General features: G+C 41.9%; 1 protein-coding gene across 3 annotated transcripts in view; it reads left to right on the plus strand.

The window, feature by feature from the left end:
• The window catches only part of SV2B (synaptic vesicle glycoprotein 2B), a 192,779-nt gene that overhangs the window by 83,351 nt on the left and 87,322 nt on the right, over positions 1-22,106 (plus strand). Inside the window, exon 1 of one of the 3 annotated variants that reach the window (XM_047738762.1) lies at positions 14,136-14,193. The exons of the other annotated variants lie outside the window; for them this stretch is intronic. The gene's annotated coding sequence lies outside the window, so the exon portion shown is untranslated. Of the gene's footprint in view, positions 1-14,135; positions 14,194-22,106 lie in introns of those variants that run through there. 3 annotated transcript variants of the gene reach the window in all.

Raw genomic sequence — 22,106 nt, forward strand, 5'->3', positions numbered from 1 at the left:
CTGCCATATATTTCTGTTTCATTTTGTTGTTTTCTCTCTTTGCATCTATCTGGCCTTTTGCGTGTCATTCTTTTGACATGATACAAGTGGCGATTTCCTTCCTTCCATTTAAATAGTCAGTGGGCACTGCTTGACCTGTAAGACATGCAGCTGTCTCCCACACACTGATAAATGTCTGGGTCTTATGAGTCCAGAGCTCATAGCTCTGGCTGAAGGTATTTTGTTTTTCCCCTGCAAAGTATGAGAATGGATGAAAAGAAATGGAGATGATTCTGCCTTTTATACCCAAGGTCAGTGTCCTTTGAGGCTTCCTGGGAAGAACAGGATGTTTACAAAGGTCAAATTGCTGAACTAGAAAAGTAGTATAATTGTGATTAGGGTGATGATCAGGCCTGGCATTTGTTCAACTTTTGCCTTGCACTCAGTAAATCATCCAACTCCTTAAATACCCTATGAAGGGTATTTAAGGGTATTTCCCCAGCTGAAGGGAGCTAAAACTCAGGGGAGTAAAGTAACTTGCCCAAGGTCACGTTGTTGTGGCCTGACTCCAGAATCCACACCCATCATCCCTTTATGAGGCTGACCAGTGTTTTGTCATCAGTGTGCCCTGATAACCCAGTGGGGTCTGGCCAGACCCTCTGAAGATAGGCTCCTGCCTATCTGAGGCTCTCTCTGGACACCAGATCCTTTTCTCTCTTATCTTAATCATTTATAAATAAGGGATTATTACATTATGATATTTTTCTTCTTTGAACAAGCGTGGGTGTTGGTCCTAAATTTCCTACTTCCTTTCTCCTAACACAATATGGCCTGGCCAATCTGGATATTTGTCAATTTTAAATGTGAAATGAAAAGCTGGGACTGGTTTCCTTTACTTCCAGAGCTGGCATCTACAAATCTTTAGGAGACCATTTGACAACACACTGTCATAAACATGTTTTCCTTTATGTACATAGAACTAATGAGACAATTTACATTTCTTTATGCTTTGCTGGAAGTGAGATAAAGCACTGAGCAAAAATGATCTGTAAAACACATTAAAGCAGAGCACTGTCATGATAAATATAAAAATCGTTATGCATGGAGTTGGCCAAAGGATTCAAAGTTCAGCTCCACTGCTTGCTCTGTGTCCTTTAGCAAGCCACCTGACCTCTCTGAGGCTTGATTTTCTAATTTTTAAGAGGATGTAAGCTCATCTACCAGCAGAGTTATTGAACAAGCTATAGAAATGTGGAAAGATTTATGTGCTTAATGAACTATAAAAAATAAGACTCATCTTTCTTAGGCACTTAACTTGGAAGCATGCACAAAATAAATTTATCTGGAGAACTTGTTTACCTTTTGAAAGCACACATTGTTTTTGCACTAGAAAGAGATGATTGTTTGAGCAAGCTGTATTCTTATAATGAGTGCAGGAGAAGTCCTGAGTCACACACTAAGCATACTTTTAAGAAAAACTGACAGGCATTAACATTTCACAGGCATTCATCTCTGGATGCGCGAATATTACATAAAAAACCTACTGGTGCTACACTTTGTAGCATATTGTTGCAGGTGAATAATTTATCTAGTGCGACTGTTTGAGGAAATATTTCCTCATATCTGTAAGTGCATTCTTCTTTCTAACTTCTCAATAGATATATTGCATAGGCAGAAATGAATTCTATAATGCTTAAGTGTTTCTCAGTAAGAGATGAATTTCAGAATCTCACATGTAATCAATAATTTTCTACTTGACAGCTGAGTGGGAGAACATTCCAACCAGCCTGCTCACTAGCGTCAGCAAAACAGTAGGTAAAGGTCACTGTCCAATGTGCTGAAAACTACTACTGCTTTTGAATTAAGTGGCCCTGCTTTGTTTTCTAACATAAAATCTAAATTTAAAAATATTTTGCAGTAATTAAAGTAATTTTTGTGGTTTGTAGGATAACATCTGTCAAATACTGGTTTGGTACCTAGAAATCCTGAAATTATTTGATTCTATGTTCTTTATTATGACAATAAATAAGAATTTCTCATGCTGCAAAGATAAGTGGATTTGTGTAATTTTATTGAATGTAAATTATAACTAATTTAATAATTTTCTATATTCATTTACTAAGAAGCAACACTTGGGGTTTGTGGGTTTTCTTTTTTTTTTTTTTTAAAGATTTTATTTATTTATTTGACAGAGAGAAATCACAAGTAAGCAGAGAGGCAGGCAGAGAAAGAGGAGGAAGCAGGCTCCCTGCTGAGCAGAAAGCCCGATGTGGGGCTCGAACCCAGGACCTGGGATCATGACCTGAGCTGAAGGCAGCGGCTTAACCCACTGAGCCACCCAGGCGCCCCAGGGGTTTGTGGGTTTTCATCTGCCGAAACCCTGACTATATTTCTTTTAAGGCTGGTATTTTGATGCTTAGAGCTTTCGGAGGAAAACTGAACCACATAATTGAAGGTTAAACTAGCTCTGATTCACTATAGTTGGATTTGATTTAAAACTACAATGCCCAAAACTACAAAACCATAATAATGAAGTTAACTTATAAGATATCCAAATATCTATGACTAATTACTAAATTACTAAGAAATTTGAGGTTGAAAGTTTACTATGTTGTACTAAGATTATAGATTAGCTTTTATTCAGTTATTTTATTTTATCAGTAAGTTTTCCTATGCTCACCTATTTTAAAAGGAATAATTACAGAATCATAAATACAGAGAGCAAACTGACGGTTGCCAGAGAGGAGGATGGTTGGGGGGATGTGTGAAGCAGGTGAAGGGGATTAAGAGGAATAGACTTTGGGGCACCTGGGTGGCTCAGTGGGTTAAGCCTCTGCCTTTGGCTCAGGTCATGATTCCAGGGTTCTGGGATCGAGCCCCACATCAGGCTCTCTGCTCAGCAGGGAGCCTGCTCCCCCCCTCTCTCTGCCTGCCTCTCTGCCTACTTGTGATCTCTGTCAAATAAATAAATAAAATCTTAAAAAAAGGAGGAACAGAATTCTAGTTATAAGATAAATAAATCATTAAAGTACAGTATAGGGAATACAGTCAATAATATCATAATAAGTTTTCTATGGTAATGAATGGTAGCTATCCTTGCCATGGTAAGCACAGAGTAATGTATAGAACTGCTAATACTATGTTGTACATCTGAAACTAATGTAACCTTGTATGTCAAGTGTACTTCAATTTTTAAAAAAGGACTGAGTATAGAATCTTACTTAATTCTATCTCACTTGATAGGCATTGAGATAGGCCGAGCTCCACCACCTACCTGCCTTCTACAGAGGCCAGTCCAGGTCCCAGGAAGATGTCTGTTGGTCGAGTACGCGCTTGAATGTCTTGGGTCTGGCGAATTTGGAAGCCAAAAGAATGCCTTTTACTTTGAACATGACTGTGTGTGTTTTAATGGTGAAAGTTATCCAAAGGTATTTTTTGAAAAAAAAAAAATTATTTGGAAGCTCTCATTGTTATAACCCACAACTATTATTATAGGTTGCTTTTCTTACTGTTCTCATGACCTAGCTTTTAATATGAAGATTTTGCTTATCTACATTCTTCTTCTTACCTTAGTTTCTTTCCCCCCAAATTTTGCCCCCTCCTCTATCCCTTTTGTGGGTCGCATTTAGTTCCTGGCACACTGTCATAACTGGTCTTTGGAAGGATGTCCTGTGTTTTGGGATCTAGGTACTGTCATTTTTTCCTCACCTCCATCCCATTTATCTCCACTCAGAGGCATCCACTCCCAACATGTTTGAGGAGCGCACCTACATATATTCTTACAATATAGTCATAATTTTTAAAAAAGATTTAATTTATTTGTTTATTTAGAGAACACTAGTGGGAGGGACAGAGGAAGAGAGAGAATCTCAAGCAGACTCCCTCCTGTGTACAGAACCTGACACAGGGCTCCATCTCTCGACCCTGAGAGCATGACCTGAACTGAAACCAAGAGTCAGCCACTTAACCAGCTGAGCCACCCAGGCGCCCCACATTATTTTATTTTTGTGTATTTTACATACATAGATGGCACTGCACCATAGTTTTGTTGTTTCTTCCTTTTTTGCTTGATGCTATTTTTAAAGATCTACCCTTGCTAATAATATATATGTGCTAATGTGTATACACACACATATTTTTTATGTATTTCAATGTTTCTGACTTTATGAAGAAGTCAGTTTTCTCCAGATTAACTTCCTAATACAATCTAATTATAAGAAAATCCTCCCTTTATATATAATTTTGCAATCTCATACATGAATATAGTAAATCTCCCCATACAAAATATAATATATAGTGTTATTTGTTATTTGTTATAGTGTTATTTGGCAGAGTTTCAGATTTTCTCTATAATTGTCTTATACACTTTTTTTTAAAGATTTTATTTATTTATTTGAGAGAGAGAGAGAGAGAGAGAAAATGAGGAGAGAGGTCAGCGGGAGAAGCAGACTCCCTGCCAAGCAGGAAGCCTGATGTGGGACTTGATCTGGGTACTCCAAGATCATAATCTGAGCCAAAGGCAGTTGCTTAACCAACTGAGCCACCCAGGCACCCCATCTTATATACTTATTTTTAGAATAACTCCTTAATACTTGTTAGATTTTATTGCTATTGTGTATATTATCTTATTTCATATTATGTTTTGTTGTTAGTTACTACTGATAAAGAGACATGTTACTTATTTGAGTATGTTGGTCTTTTATTATCATCAACCTTGGATTATTACATCTACATGAATAATTTACATGAGAGGTCACATCATCAGTAATGCTCATTATGACTTGTTACTTTCAATGTTATCTGTTTTTCTCTTGCTTCATTCTCTTGCCTAATTCCATTGGTGAGGACCTAATACTGTGTTGCACAGTTGTGTTAAATGAGTGTATTATTTTCTTGATCTTAAAGAGAATGCATATAAAGTTTTTATGAAGCATGTTGTTTCCTGTAGGTTTTTGGTAATGTATTTATCTATAGTCATAAATACTTAGAGTGTTTTCTTTTGCACTAAGTTCTGAGAATCTTCAATTTTCCATTTTTGTTTTTTTAAAGATTTTATTTATTTATTTGAGAGAGAGAGAGAGAGAAGAGGAGGAGAAGGAGGAGCAGAGGGAAAGGGACAAGCAGACTCCACACTGAGCATGGAGCTTGATGTGGAGCTCGATCCTACTACCCTGAGATCATGACCTGAGCTGAAATCAAGAATCAGATGCTTAAATGACTGAGCTACCCAGGTGCCCCCCCCATTTTTATTTTATCTTTCTCCTAGACAAAGAATATTTCTTATTTTTTAGACATATGTTGATTTCTAATTTTATTGCTTTGAGGTCAGAGACTAATATGTACCAAGCTTCTGTTGTGGTCTGATACATTGTAAATTTTGCAGATATTTCATATGTATCAACACACCTCTATATAGGAACTTTGTTAGTTTTTCTGTGAAATGATTTTGTGTTGGCCTATCTTTTTCTGAGAAGGAAGTATTAAAATCTCTAGCTTCTCTCTGTAGTTTTATCAATGTTACTTCACGTATTTTGATATGGAATTATTTAGAGCATTCATGACTATTATAATTTCTTGATCTGGTGTTTCTCCTACCAGTATATATCATATCTTTATCCTTATGATATTTTTTACCTTAAATTTTATGTAGTCTGATATTAAGTTGTTTCTGTGAATTTCTTTTGATTCATATCATTTCATTCCTTTATTTTCAACTGATAAAGATTTCCTCCTTGACCAAACTTCTGTCAGGAACCTTTTAACCCTCAAGTCTACACCTTGACCTTGGCCTGCTCTTCTTTGTAAATATGACCTCTTGAATTGAGTGTTTCTATTGTAAGATCTGAGGGCGGTCTTGGAAGTGACTTTTATCCTCACTGAACTTGAAGTTCCTCATTTGCAAAATGAGATAATATCAGTATGTATTTTACAATAGATGTGATTAAGAAATTAATGAAGTAGTGTGGTGAGACGTGATATTCTTTTTTTTTTTTTAAATATTTATTTGACAGAGAGATCACAAGTAGGCAGAGAGGCAGGCAGAGAGAGAGAGGGGGAAGCGGGCTTCTTGCTGAGCAGAGAGCCCGATGTGGGGCTCGATCCCAGGACCCTGAGATCATAACCCTGGCCGAAGGCAGAGGCTTAACCTGCTGAGCCACCCATGTGCCCCGAGACGTGATATTCTTAATGTGCTCATGGACAAGTGAGTAGTCACTAAGCTGCCCCAACTTAGGCTTTAAAATTTTTGATAATAATCTTTCTTTTACAAAAGGATGGGAAAAAGAGGAGAGAGCAGATGATGTTTTCTTCTGTTTCACAAGGTCAGGGAATTTGCTGTGATTTTTCCCATTTTTAAAAACAGTAGGGGTGGCTGGCTGGCTCTGTCAGTGGAGCACATGGCTCTTGATCTCAAGGGTGTGAGTTCAAGCCTACATGTTTTTTTAAAAAATAAAAACCATAGAAAGTTTTTTGTGCTGTGGGTGGTTAATGACCTCTAGCAGCTTCTTTTTATGAAGGGGGCCATAAGGATTGGCATGTGATTCCTAGCTTGAAACTAAGCCATGCTGTTTGCCAAGCACCTGCTGTGCAGGTTCCCAAGGCTGGGCAGGATGGATGTTTCCCATTGCAGCAAGTTGGCCTGGGCAGTTCACACCTGTCATTTTCAGGCATGTGGCTGCTCTCATACCATACATTACTTTTGTGCCCTCCCCTTTTTTTCTTTTCTGAAGTGAAAAAAAATGCAAATCTTGTCACTAATTTGTTTTCTGTTAACACATAGTGCTCACTTTGACTCACTTTAACACTTTCTTGGACAACTGTGCTGATTCAATAGCATGTCCTATTCAGCTCTTGGAGGTGAGTGAGTGGGGGAGAAGGCAGCAAGCTAGAATGGTGCTCCTGCAAGACCTATACATGCAGTTTTGGTCATGCCAGCCTGATGCCCTGCCATAGAGCAGTACCTCAACAAACATTTGTTGTACCCTGTTGACTTGATGTGTATGGTTAGCCTCTCATTTTCAATGAAGTAGGGCTAAGTTTGCTCTCCCCTGACATTTTCCAAATTGAATATTAAAAAGAACAAGAACAAAAGCAACACCAGAGCCAGGGAACCCCTTCAGGAAGACCCAGACTGCCTGTGGTTCCTCCTCTCCTTTTGGAGCAAAGCAGATGGTGGCTCCACTTGCCAGGTCTAAGCTAGAAGAGTCAGATCTGAGAGTGGACCCACACTGTGCATTTTTAAAATGTTAAGGCCTTTGAAGAATTCCATATATATACGAGAAAAGCTCAAAGACACTTTGCCGGCACAGAATGAAAGTAGTGATCATCTCAAGTTGCTTCACATCCTACTTCTGGAAAGCACTCAGCTTTCGTAGCTGTCCATTTATACTAACATGAGGACTAATTCTCAAGTGAAATGCTGTACAATAACCCTAAAAGAGATCACTGGGATAGATTTAAGTGGGATGAATGTGCTTATGCACTCAGAGAAAGCAAACCAGAAAAATATTTTGGTTTCCTCCCCATTATAGCACGTTTAAGTATATCAGACCTAGATTACAACCTAGAGGACTCACCAAGTGTTCCCCTCCTTTTATAGTGGAAATGTGGGAATTGCAAACCTGTGTTTGGGTTAGCTAACTAATCATTAGGGTATAGATGAGTCAGAGAGCTTTCTTTCTTCTCCAGGGCACTGGGTTGCTAGAATGGATGGCTGGTTCTGGACAGGTTCGTATTTGCATGGAGTCAGCTGAGATCAGTTGAAGTCAGTTTCTCTTTCTTTCTTTCTTTTTATTTGTCAGGGAGCAAGAGAGAGCACAAAAGCAGTGACTACAGAGGGAAAATCAGGCTCTCCAATTTGGGACTCCATCCTAGGATCATGACCTGTGCCAAAGGCAGATGCTTAACTGTCTGAGCCACCCAGCCATCCTGAGGGCAGTTTCAATTAGTGTCTTGTACTAGGGGAGCTAGTACAGAGAGAAGTCCTGGAAAGAGAAGACCATGTTCCAGTTAAGCAGAAATGGTAGGATAGAGAAGCAGGGAGCTCTGGCTCTATCACTTGAGGGACAATGAACAGAGCAATATGCATGGTACAAGAAGGCTTGACTTCCCCGCTTCTGTTCTGCCTTATAAAAGTGTGACCCTCGGCCAGTGCACACATGTCTCTGGGCCTCATGAGCTTCAGTTCCTCTTTTGATAAAGTTGGGATAATGCTTTCGGGCAGCTGAGTTGCTACCAGTTTGGGGGTGATTGAGAGTAATGTCATCAGGAAACACCTCAAGGACACACCAGGGACACCCCATAGCCTGCTCCAGTTGACACAGAAAATGAACTTTCACTACCTTCTAGGGTGCTGGGCAGGTTAAACGCAACAGTACAGATAAAGCATAGCACCATGTCTGATACCTGATGGTCACCTGCTGTAGCTGCCTTCACTGGGTTGTGGATGTGAATATTGTTACCCATGTACCTTTTCTGTCAGCATTGGGATCTGATGGCCCAGGGGAGGGTTGGTGTTCTGCAGTTCTATTCTATTAGAACTAGAACAAAATATGTCTCTCTCTTTAAAAAAAAAAAAAAAATCTCCAGGCACAGAAAACATCCATACAAGGGAAACTGTTTAAGTGCTTTCGACTTCGTGCTCATAATAATTTATTAAAGATCTGCTACTAAAAGTGTCTTCTTTCAAAAATAAATCAATAGTTCACACGTAGGCCAAGATACTAAAATTCTCTTCTTCTTGCTAGAAATTAGCCATGGAAAGAAAAATCCCATTCGATGTATTTGTGAAACATTTATTCACTCTTCTATGTCCCGGGTGTGGCGTGAACATAAAATGATGCAGAAAGCATCGGTCTAGAGGATGTTTATCATTCTATATAAAGAATTAAAGCATGCAGATAAGATGCTGCAAGTGCTCTTGCCTCACAGAGTTACAAGGAAATGCTGGGAGGGACATGTTATATCTAGGGGGGTCTTGGCCAAAGCTTTGGAGAATGGGGTATAATAGGCTAATTGGACACCCCTTGGATATGTGGGACCCTGTGGAGTGGAGGGAGGCATGGACTAGGAGACAGGCTGTGGAATGTGGCTACAGATGAGGCAAGTAGCTAAGGTTAGTTTTAAGACCCTTCATGCCAAATTAGGGAATTTGGTTTTGATTCTGCAGCCAAAGGAGAGATGTTGTAAAGTCATATACATTTGGCACATATGCCTTGGAAAAACACCAGAGACAGAGAGGAAGGAAAATTGGCAAAGTTATGAACTATCCTCTATTTATATATCAAGCAAAACTTTTTTTCCCCCAGCTGAACAAGATGTTACCTACTGAGGTTTGTCCAGATGACATTGCATTAGAATAAGGGCATTAGAATAATATGCCATTTGGGACTATTAATGAGTAAAAGTGTCTTCATGGGGTAAGTCTAAAGAGAAGGCATAGGAGGGGAGCCCTGGGATTCTAGCCAAGTACAGGTCTGGCAGGTAATAAGACAATGATTATTTTTCACATAGCACCGGTGACATGCCCAGCTGTAACACTCAGCCCTATTGCACCAGACCATTGAGATCTAATCCCAGGGTTATGGGATCTTGCCCTTCTTCTACTCAGCCTGTCAGGCCATAGATACTGGTCTTAGATGGTAGCAAATGAGAAAGGCCTATATGCCCTGTTCCTGAATGACACAGAAATGAGGCTGGCCTTATCATACTTCTTCCCAGAGAGTTAATATCAGTTAATATGAAAGAATGTTCTCATCATAGTTTTTAATAGCAAAAAAACAAAACAAAAACTTGCCTTAAAGAGGAGAACAACTCATTAAAGAGAAGTGTACAGGGGACTATGATATGGCAGTTAAAATAAATTAATTAGGGGTGCCTGGGTGGCTCAGTTGGTTGAGTGACTGCTTTCGGCTCAGGTCATGATCCTGGAGTCCTGGGATCGAGTCCCACGTTGGGCTCCCAGCTCCATGGGGAGTCTGCTTCTCCCTCTGACCTTCTCCCCTCTCATGCTATCTCTCGTTCTCTCTCTCAAATAAATAAAGAAAATCTTTTAAAAAATAAATTAATTAGAACTACATATATGCTAAATAAATGTAATAAAAATCTCTAAAATATAACATTGGGCTGAAAAGCAAGGATACTTACAAATAAGATATGATTTAGAGAAAGCTTAAAACACATCTAAAACATATTGGACACAGACATTAATATATAGGAAGATATAAAAACTGCTGAATCTCTGGAAGGAGGTGAGAGGGACAAGATGGGAGGGGTCTACACAGGGGGCTTCAGTTCTATCTGTAGGGCTTCTTCTGTTTTGAAAACAAAGCCAATGAGGTAAATGTTAAGTGATATAAAGCTGGGCAGTGGGTTCATTATATTATATTCTCTTCCTGTTTCTGAAGGGAAAGAGAAATTTCATAATACAAGTAAATTTTAGAAGGACATGGTTTAATCAGGGCACCAAGGCCAATTCAAACAAAGACATTACTTTTGGCATTGAAAGAATATTTGAATTGCTTTTTCTTCCCAGTGGCAGGTTTTGGTTTTTATCCATGATGCGTGAGTGTGAGTGTTTAAGGGTCTGTTAATTGGAAGTGGCACATTTGTCCAACAGGAGTATTATGTTCATACCAGAAACCTGAAAGCATATTTTCTTTAAAAGAAAGGCACAATATGTTACCTTAATGAGAGAAGGTCTTGTGCTCTTAGTAATGGGCTTAGGCCACAAAAGATGTTGGGCATCAAAGGGTAAGCATGAGCTAGAGTGGGAAAGCAAGAACCTGGCTGTGGTGATCTTGCCCCAGGGGAGTGGCTGGAGATCTTAATTCTAATTTTCAAAGCTGGAGTCTGACCCAGGCTAGTGTGCACATGGCCTGACCTGGTAGAGGGAGCAAAAGGAGCAAGGATTCTATGTGGAGATTTCTCTCTAGGGCTGTCACCATCTTCATGTGTATTGAAAGTTGGAAACAGCACATTACAACATATAATTTCTATTTTGAATATAAATACTTTTTCTGTTATGTAAACTACAGAAAGTTAAACTCAACAAATCTTGGGGGAAGAATTTTCAGGAAACAATCTGACTTTTTAAAAAAAGATTTTATTTATTTATTTGACAGAGAGAGAAAGAGAGATCACAAGAAGGCAGGCAGAGAGAGAGGGGCAAGCAGGCTCCCTGCTGAGCAGAGAGACAAATGCAGGGCTTGATCCCAGGACCCTGAGATCATGACCTGAGCCAAAGGTAGAGACTTAACCCACTGAGCCACCCAGGTGCCCAATAATCTGACTCTTAACTGCAGCCATCTGTCCTTGGTGGGAAGAATGAGGACTTGGGAATGAATGGCCATGAGATTTGTCGGAAGAGGGTGGAGCATACTCAGGGGACCAGAATCTTGGTGGTGATGATGGGGGGAAGGGAAGTGGTGGAGGGTTTGACAAGCAAAATGTACTCTTCCTCACTGAGACTCCCGCACTTGGAATTGGGGTGAATGGGGTGTGGTTCTGTTTGTTATAAGCTGCTGCCATAAACCAGGATGCCTCCGGGGAGATGTTAACCCCTCAGGTATTTCAGGGCAAAGTATATTCTTCAAGAGTCCCAGTTGTAGGCAGTGGTGTTCCTTGTCTGTTTCTAAGCCTGTTCTTGTTGAATAAGGACCACTGGCAGGATGGGCTGAGAGGAATCCACTGAGGGATGCAGGTTTCAGTGCCAAGGTAGGGTGTCAGGTAAGCCAGGTAATGGAGCAGAGGCCCAGTGGAAGTTTCTGGACATGTACAGTGGGGATGAGGGCTTGGGGGGTTATCCTGGGTAAAGGCTATTAATTTTAGGCCCACTTGCTGATGAGGAAGTAGCTTTGAGTTACTGAGGAGGAAAACTGTTCTTTTCCTCTCTCCACCTTAGGTTCGTTGGCCAGGGCTCTGTCAAACTGACCAAAGATGGATGAACAAGAGAAACAAACTGAGGCTCTGGAACAAGTGCAGTGTGCATACCCACAGGCATGCTCAGCAATGAGGAACTCAAAGGGGTGGTTAGAACGCTGGCCTATATAGCATCATAAGCAAAAGAACAATACATTCTGAGAAAAGCAACAAGACAAAAGAGAAAGACTTTGAGTTTCTAGGGTGGCATATTGAGGGAAGGAAAATATAGGGGAAACTAATGGAAGGGAAAGACTTATTAGTAAGATTTGTTATGTAGACTCCTTCCATGCTGCGTTAAGCTGATAAGTGTCTAGAATTGTCTCTGGTGATGAAATTCTGTCCTTACTGGTAGAGAGGAAAGAGGGGACACCTTCACAAGTTTAAATTCTGCTTTCAGGCAAATAGGAGAGGGCTGAGACCTTTTCTTATATCTGCTTCTTCTCAATCGTCTTCAGCTAATTATTCAGTAATGAATATGCTAAAGTAGTATATTTGGGGGTAGCACCTTCTGCTGCCCTTCAGAGTGTATTGTGGCAGCTGGGTGATTAGGTGTGCTTCTCACTGACTGGGGACCAGATGGGGCTAGGCCTGAGTGCTGAGGGGCTTCAGATGTGTGGGCCAGCTAGGGAGGCAAGTCTGATAGCTCACAGTCTGGCTTTCTTCTGAAATGTTGCCACTGGTTAGGACTTTCCATATTTCTGTATCCGAGGTGCATTCAAAAGTCCAGGAACTGCCTTGCTCCTACACAGGTTCAGGCCTTTCCTATTGCTTATGTTCTGATATTTGATAATGTGCGGAGAAGTAAGGTTTCTGCTCAGGGAATCAGATGCTTTATTTTTGTGTCTGGTCTTTGTGGCCCATTTCACTGAGATCCAGGCTGAATTGCTCTCTCAGAGTCAAGCTTTTGACCTTTGAAATGCTATTTCTAGAGTTGATAAGAATGGTGAGATACAGAGAGTATAGGGATAATTATTGAGCTGTTTGGTCTTGAAGCCTGTTCAAATATACAGGTTCTCCCCATTATTTGAAAGTAGAGCATTCCCATGAAATCTTTCATGGGCCAAAATGATGTAAAACAAAGAAGCAATTACCATTAATTTACACAGAAAAATTTTTGAGCATTCCCTGGCCCCAAAAATAACCTCTCTTAGGCTTTTCAGATACCTTAGGACACATCTTGCTAACAGATGCACAAAATAAATCGAGATAAAACCCAGCTGTTCACAGACAGTTAAAAGCTCTGGCGTTCGGTGCTTAGGTGCTGAGTGTAGTTCTGGGGAAAGATGTAGGCGGGGGATGGGCACTCTAGCTGCCTGGGGTACATTCTGCCTGTACAGTGGCTTGCTGCAAAACAGTCCCAGAATGCTATTTTCACATTTTTTTCACAAAAGCAAGGATCTTCTCTGGGTTTTTTTCAGTTAGCAAAAACAGGTATGTCTTCCTTAAAATCAAAGTGGCCCAAGGTGATCTTTCAAAAAGAGGGGATACCTGCAGTTAGAATAGAGGCAAATGTCAGCTACTGTTGATGACTTTTTGAATACAGATGCCTGGGGGATAAGGAAAGAAATTTCAGAGGTGCTGGTGGGGGCCATTAGTGGCTGCTGGAAACTCCAGGGTGTCAATAGTGGCTTTCACATGGTCATTGGTGGCAGACCTGGCCAACTCATTAAAGCAAGATGCATGAGAAGGTCCAAAGGACTGGACCAGAGTTGATTTATTTCCCATAAATAGATTGAAAGCCATTCTCATTTTCTTTAGATGTATTGCCAATTCTGAGCATCATGGAGAAGGATTAATACAAGTGTCATAAGATAAATATTTTATGTTAGCTATAGTTTTGGGGAAATGGACATGCTGGCCTCTCTGTTTTGAATGCTCCTTCACAACCCCATCCTGTGTGCATCTGATCACCCCCTATTCATCTTTCAGAGTCAAGCTCGGTTTTCATTTCTGGGAGCAAGTCTTCACATACAGTGAATCTCCCTTCCTGGGCACCATCTTGTATTGGATTGGGTTCAGGGCATGCTACCCCCCAAAATGGCACCTTGGCATGCAGAATATTTTAAGCTGAAGGAGTTTGAGAAAATGACAAAAATTGGAAGGTCATTTTGGCCTGCCTTTCATTGCCCTTCTTCCCTGAAACAGGTCATAAAACCTGCATATGAGAAGTATCCTCCCTATACCCAGGAAAGGAGCATCTTTACCTTTGAGAACAAAGGAAGTCCAAGAAGAATCACGACAAATAAGCCTTACTAAGTTCCCACCAGTTTACTACTAGCATAAATATATCCAGCTGTAAGTATTTCTTTCCTTACAAATGATCTTCTGTCATGTAAAATGTGTATTAAATAAATGTGTAGGCTTTTCTCCTGTTAATATGTCACTTGGATTTTCAGACCCTGCCAGGGACCCTAAGAGGTTAAGGAAAGCTCTTTCTTCCCCTACATAGTGCATATGAGTCTTCAAGTTTGACATCAATTGAGAAGACAGTTCTCAATACAAATACTAGTATTGTGCTTATTGCTTGAGAACGGTTGTTCTAAGCACTTCTATGTATATTTATTCATTTAAGTCTCACGTGACCACATGAAGTAAGTATAAATATTCTCCCTGTTTTACAGATGAGAATAATAAAGCCCAGAGAGGTATAGTATCTTGCCCAAGGTCACACAGCTCATAGTGGTAGAGCTGAGATTCAACTCTGGGTAGACTGCCTATGGAATCTGTGTTCATAACCAGCATGTCAAGCCACCTCTTCCTAAATACTACATCCCAATAACAGCTACCTTGCATCCATCTGGATCTCCTATCCTGCCTCATCTTCAGCCAAATCTGGTCTTCCCACGTTTCCCCCCCTCATCTCTGTTCATGGCTGCTCTATCCTTGGAACTGCTCAGACCCACAAATCCTCAACTCCTTGACGCTTCTCTTGCTGTCACAACTGCATCTGATTCATCTGCAAATCTGGACAGCTTTACCTTCAGCATCGAGCCAGATCTGGCAGTTCCTAACACTTCCAGTATGGCGGTGCTAGGCTAAAGCCACTGCCATTGCTGGTCTGGATGATGACAGGACACTCTTCCTGTTAGCTCCCCAGCTTCCTTCTTTGTTTCCCCCACCCCTGGCCTATTCCCAACACAGTAGCAGCCAGGGTGATCCTTTTGAAGTCTGTCAGATCGTGTCACAACTCTGTTCAGTATCTTTCATTGTTCGTGACTTTACAGTTGCATCCTTTCCTTGAAATACTCTTTAAATATCTACATGGCTCACTCCCTTCCTTACTTCCCGTTTCTACTCAACTGTCAACTCACCAGAGAGGACTTCCCTCACCTTCCTACATAAAATAGCTTCATGGTTACTGCTCTAGGTTCCATCCCCCTTAGCCTGATTTCTTTTTATGCACATCACTTATATTACATTGACATTTACTTGTTTATTTGCGTACTTCTTTCTGCTCTCACTAGAATGTCAGCTCTATGAAGGCAGAGACTTTGACACTTGTGCTGCATGCTGTATCTGCAGTGCCAAGAATAGCACTTAGCATATAGTAGATGCTCAATAACTGTTTATAGGGAGAACAAAGAACATTAATGAATGAGGGGACTACTTACTCTGTGCTAGTCACTATAAGTGTGTTTATAGACATCACCTCTTTTAATCTTTCACAAGCCCTCTGAGGCCCCCTAGGTGACTCTAGAAAAGTTATTTACCTCCATTTAGCTCAGTTTCTTTGTCTCAGAAATGAGCATAATAATATTACTTGCTTCTAAGAGTTAAGCCCATATAAGTCCCGAGAATAGTGCTTGGCATACAGTTCCTTTCCCAGGTGGGTTCCCTGAGAAACAGAGAGGGTGGGGTTAGCATGCAGGATTTGTGCTTTTGGGAGCAGCACTGGAAGGAGTAGAGAAAAACACAGGAGTAGCCAGAAGGAGGAGGTCTTCACAGTCTCATTACTCCTGGGAGTGCAGGAGCTGGAAGGACCCAGTAGAACTGGCTTGCACTGGGGCAAGTGTGCCTGGCCTCTGTTTCTCACATCCCTAAGTCATTGGCTTCAGGCTTCTCTGGAAGGGGGCATGGTCTTGCACAAGGCCATTCTCTAGAGTAGACTGATAGCCACCACACTTCCGGCAGCTGGGGAATGAGTCTTGCAGTCTTAGATGCGTGCAGCATGCCAGTACCCGCTCCAGTCAACTTTAGTAAATGCTCGAGATCACACCTTCTTACTGCATTGCCTTAATCTAGCAACCACTTCCCTGCTAAGAACCTCTGTTATCCTAGGGCTCATGAAGCACAGGGCAAATGGCACCCTTTGAGGGTCTCAGCTTGCCTGCAAAGATTTAGGATTCGATCTATAAGACTTTCTCCCTGTAGACTTCCTCAAGTGGGGACCTCAGATGCCCCATTACTTAAGACAAGGCTGAGATGTCAGTGGGTTTTACTTCATCCCCTGTGCTCAAGTGATTTAGAGCAAAACAGGGCGAGTCTTTTGAGTTGTCTAGGTTCTGCAGGCTTGTGTGTGGTACCACTTAAAGGAAATCCCCCACCACCTGGAATTCTACCATTAGAGTTCCCTGATGTATTGAAACATTTAATACAACATCAAAAGTGTCCTGTTGAAAGATGATTGCTAACATGTATCTTGAGGGGCAGAGATAAGGAAGTTCCCAAAGGAAGTTTTATATGTTAAAGTAGACTTACAGGATACTTGGCGGGGTGGTGGGATAAAGTTAAGCTAAGATTGCCTTTTGCCCTTAGCAAGGTGTCCACATTGAGGGACCTGAGCTCCCAGAGGAAGGTCACTCTCTATCTGTTTCAAGGACTTGTCAACAGACTATAGGCAGTAAGGAACTTTATTTTTTTCTTTTGCCCATTTCCTACATCAGTGGGCAGCACAGAAAGTTCTACTGGACAAATGCATGAAGATAATTCCTTCATTTCTTGTGAATTTCTAACGTTTTTTAGTGTTAAGTAGGGGTGCTTGTTGACAAGGAAAATTAGCCCACATTTGTGATATAGGTTGACAGTTGGCGACGGTGGATGATACTTATGGGATTTACACACATGTACTGATGCTTGTTTATTTATCCATTTACTTTCTTCTAACCTTCATCACCACCCTAAGAGCCTGTTTTTTTTTTTTTTTAATTTGGAATATTAAGTAAACCACACGTCGTATGTGGGGCTTGAACTCATGACAGTATGATCAAGAGTTGTATGCTCTACCAACTGAGCCAGCTAGGTGCCCTTTTATGAGTCTGTCTTATTCCTTCCTTCCTTCATCCATCCATCCATCCATCCATCCACTCATTCATTCATATTTATGAAAGAGAGAGAGAGTGCTTGAGGAGGGGTTGGGGAGAAGCAGAGCGAGTGGGGAAATCTCAAGCAGGCTCCCCACTGAGCCTGATGCAGGGCTCTATCCCAGGACCCTGAGATCAGGACCTGAGCTGAAATCAAGAGTCGGACGTTCAACTGACTGAACCACCCAGGTGCCCCAAATCTGTTTTTAACAGAGGGGCAAACTGACATTAAGGGGGTCAAGTAACTTGCAGAGCTGAACTTAGATTCAAACCCTGTTGATCTAATGCTGAAATAGGAGCCCCAGTTTTTGTAAGTATTTGCTGAAAGCTTCCTAACTCAAAGTGCTTTAGAAAGAATTCTATGATTCTTTATTGTTGCATTTTCTCTTCTCCCTCTTTTGTATCCCCTTCTTCTACCTCTTCTTTTAGAAGGCTTTATTTATTGTTACAATGCACATGATTCTCCTTTCTAGAGGTAACTACTGCTAATATGTTGCCCTGAAAGTTCACCCTTCCAGCAGGTTCTCTGTGCCTGTAGCCATATGTATGCTGTTTCTACATATGGAGGCTGCACTGATCCACAGGGTCTGCTGTTCAGAGGCCTGGTGATGGCTCCCGTTTTGAATTTCAATTCATAAAAGTCAGAAACCCCTTCAGGAATTTCTTTGTGTTATAATCTGATTGAAAGTTTTCAGGAGGACTTCAGGAGGGCTGTCCATCTGGGGACATCGTGCACAACACCTGCTGGGATGCTAATAGTTGCATAATTGCTTTGAGTGCATGGGAGTGGGGTGGAGGGGACCCATGACTTCTTAGCATGATAATGGGGTTGTCTTCTGATTTGTGAACTGATACATTCATGAAGTTGTAAATGTTAGACCTGCTTAGTACCTGTTCTCTTTCCTGTGGACTTGACTGTACTGTAAAGAGAGCAAGTTTAAAGTCAGAATTGTCCAGAGGAGGGAAAATGGGTCCTCGGGTCAATCGAGAAGTTTGAAAGGCTGATGCTCTGATGTTAGGATCCCTTATTTTGCTGTATCACCCTAAATAGGAAAGAAGATTATGACCCAACTCTGAGGATGTGTGTCTTCTGGAGAGGCCCAGGAGAGCGAGAAGGGGGCACTTTGTTTGAGCAGTTCTCTTGAAAACATTTGTCTGCTGCAAATTCTAGAAGGTGGAGCTGAAGAATACATTTGGGGAGAACATCCTGTGTCGAGAGCCAATTGTTGCCTCCATGGGACATCTGTCTAGTCTCTGTATCTGAAAGTGGCCTGTGTGCTGCCCACCAGGGAAGTGATTTGTCCGATTCATGCAAACAAAGGACCAATTTTTTAGGAGCATGTCTATCAAGTCTGTGTGGTCAGCTTGACATCAATAGCCAAGCTGAGGTCTCCAAGCCCAGAGGAAGCAGCTGTCGCTTTTCTGGATGTAGTAGAAACTGACCAGCTGCTTGTTTCCAGTTCTCCCAGCAGAGACCACTCCCATTCTGCAAAAAGTCCTGTGCCTGTCCTTCTATTTATATGCACCACAGCTTGCAAATTACCTCTTTCCTTAGATCTCTAGGGGCAATCATTATGTGTGGTTTACGATGAAGAAGAAAGTATTATTTTCCCCTTTGAAAGGAAAACACCACCAGGTGAGCTAGCTTCAGGGGCGAAAGTTTCCAAAGATCATTTTGCTAATGACACTCACATACTCACAGAACATAGAAGGACATCCTGTATTTGGTTTCAAGGCTCCTGATGACAACAGCAGGCTGCTCTGGAGGTGGACCCGGGAGGAGGACTGAGGAGGAGCCATCCTTCATGGGATATGTTGTAGTTGCAGTGATGAGCCATCTGTTTCTAGGACAAGTTGTTTTTTTTTTTTTTTTTTTTTTTTTTAAGTGGATAGGATGATTCTAGTAGGTCTGGAGGAGCCCATGAAAATATCCCTGCCAGGTCTTCTCAAAATTCATCTTCTTCCCTCCCTGTGTATGAGAGCCCTCTCTGCAATAAGGCAATTTAGGCACAGGAGGACAGTGAAGACACATCTTTCAAAAAAATGCTCACCCTGTCAACCCAGATTCTCTCCTACCTGGCCCTCCCTTTGATCCTCACTCAGGATGCCAGGGCATATCTTTCTTAGAGTTCATTTTCATCTCAAGGGCAGTTAAAAGGACGCTGTGATGGGTTACTTGGGTTGCCAGGCCCTGGGCTTCAGTTAGGCAGGTGTCCAATCTCCTCTGTGTTTTTCTTTTGCAATATTATACTCATTGAGGGCCTATGGATGCAAAGCCCTGCCACCTGCTACCTAGGAGACAAAGAGGCCCCTGACTTCAAGGTGCTTACAGTCTAGGCTGTTAGCTATAAGAGTACGCGATGGGGGCGGTACTACTTTTGGTGACTTAAGCAGAGTTCTTAAAGATGTTGACATCATTGGAAAACTGTCCTTACCAAATTTGTAGGAGTAATTTCAATAGTAAAGCCAAACAGTGGGAAAGGGTGTGTCGAAGAATGTATCCCCCATTTAGCCAGAGACATCAGACAAGTAATATGTGATATTCTGTGATAACGTGGGGAAGCCTGCAGACCTCTGCAGAGGCCATGAGGTATAGCGCTGCCTCTCTCCAGGTTTGTGACCTTGGGCAATGCTCTTGGCTTCTCTGAGCTCCTGTTTCCCAAACCCACCTCCCAGGTCTCTGTGAGGATTATATGAAATTAAGTGAGAAAACTCCCGACATATACTACAAGCTCATTAAAGGGTTTCTTCCTTTCCCCTGTCCTTTCCCTGTTACTCTAGGACTTGGAGCAGAGCCCAGAACTGTACAAAACGCTAGGCTCCAGCACTAAATATGTTTGCAATCCTGGCAACATTTTAGCCCTTTCTAATTACAAAGTTTATACTTTGCCAAAGCTGAATTAGGGGTGAGGATGGAGAGAAGGGGGGGCTAATTATAGAGACTAAATACACTGGAGTGGGGGCAGGGGAGGGAAGGAGAACCACAGGGCCAGTCACACCCAGAGGCTGAGTAATTCCAGGATAATGAGGAGATGCAGACAGGAATTCGGACCTTCCAAGGTAATTCCAAGGTAATTAAAAAAAAATATTTCAGGGAAATACATGAGACTGATAAGCGCATGATGAGCTAGCTATGAGCCTCTACTTATGGTTTCCCCAAAGTGAGAAGTATGGGGAAGTTTCTGGGGCTGAGAGAGGTGCAGGCTGATGGGGACCAGGGTGGAGCCATAACTACGCAGCAGGGACCAGGAGACCCTGGCCAAGCAGTGTGGGGTAGGACCGGGGCGGGGGTGGGGGGCAGCCGCTGAGGGTGGGAACTGTAGGCAGTCCTAGAGCTTTTCCAGAGCTGGGTAATTGCAAGGCTAGAATGTAGCAAAATCTGGTTAGTAAAAAAAAAAAAAAAAAAAAAAAAAGCATGCAAAAGGACCAGGAGCAGCGCACGGGTGAATTGGGACACCAGGACACCAGGAAGTGTTCCCCCAGCCATAGCTCTCTGATTTGCCTTTGGGGCAAGGTGAGAAGGTCTTGGATCCTCCTTGACATCACCTACATCAGTTTGTCTATCTGTTGGTCTTTATGTTCCTCCCAGATCTAGACCTACTAAGTTTTTTAAAGATCCAGAATTTCAACCAGTATCCCTTCCTGGCCCAACACATTTGTTTCATGCCAGTTCTGTATTTTCACTTTTGGAGGTATACTTCCAAAGTTTCTAACAAACTGCAAGATGGGGGTTATCTTATGGGTGAAGAAAGGACTCTATCCTTACAGAAAGCCTGTTGTTTTTAGATCTAGTAAAAGTTTCTGTCAACTAGGATATGAGGACCATGAGGGCAGGAGCTGGTTATATTCTCCTTGGAGTTCAGAGCACCTCCCATGTAATAGGAGCCCCCCCCCCCCAAAGTTTTCATGAAATAGCGAACAACTGTCATGATGACAATTCAGTAAGGCTAGTCCCTTAGGGAGGGACTGCCCGAAAGGATGAAAATGCAGCTGGGGAGGTGGAGGAGGTATTTCATGAGGGTCCTTCAAGGCCAAATAAAGGACAGTATTTTGAAGGTTTTGAGAAGCCACTTAGGAGATTATAGTCAGGTGGTGTGGAGGTGGGCTGACGGTGTTGAGGGAATCCATTTGAGTGAAGAGTGCCAGCGGGACGGAGCACAGGGCATGTCTCCGGACCTTGTTTGTTTAGCATAGTGTCAAAAGTGAAAAGCGAGTAGGGTCAGCTGGCAAAATCTGCAGGCCACACAAGAAGGGGATCTCTGGCTTTCTTTGAAGATGGCCATGGTAGTCTTCAAAGATATATTCAATTCTTTTCTTGGCGTAGCCATCTAAACTATTTGTTCCTTCTCTTCAAGCTAGTCTTTCAACCAGGAGAATTGTTTTTGAGTCACATCTATTTGGGGAAGGACAAAAATGTGTCTGAAAAGCCCAGCAGGTTCTCATATCTCTTCTTGCTCTGGGAGATTAAAGTCCACCAGCAACACGACCTACCTAGAAATGTTCCCTTAGATAACCCTGTGCTGTGTTCTGAGTCTCCCAGTGGATCTGTGTCGCACAGGGGTTCCATTTTAATGGCTCTTTTCTTTCCAAAGGAAGTATTACTTCGCAGGAAAACCCAACCCAACAAAACAAACAAACAAACACCACCAGAACTCGCCTCCATTCCTTTCCCTTCCTCTAGACTAGGCTAAAATGTGTCTGTGCCAGGTTTGCTCCTAGAGCTTCGAGGCATCAATTAGTTGAGCACTTTCTGTTGTCACTCAAGGACATTAAAGTGTGACCTTAACTTCTTTCCCGCCTTTACCCCCCACCATCCTCCCCAGGGCCCCCTGAGTTCCCTCCTGACTCATCAGTTTCCCTGGAAGCACATCATTAGATAATTCGGCATCACTGAAGGAGAACAGAATA

This window comes from Lutra lutra, chromosome 7, assembly GCF_902655055.1.
Source record: "Lutra lutra chromosome 7, mLutLut1.2, whole genome shotgun sequence".
NCBI classification, from domain to species: Eukaryota; Metazoa; Chordata; class Mammalia; order Carnivora; family Mustelidae; genus Lutra; species Lutra lutra.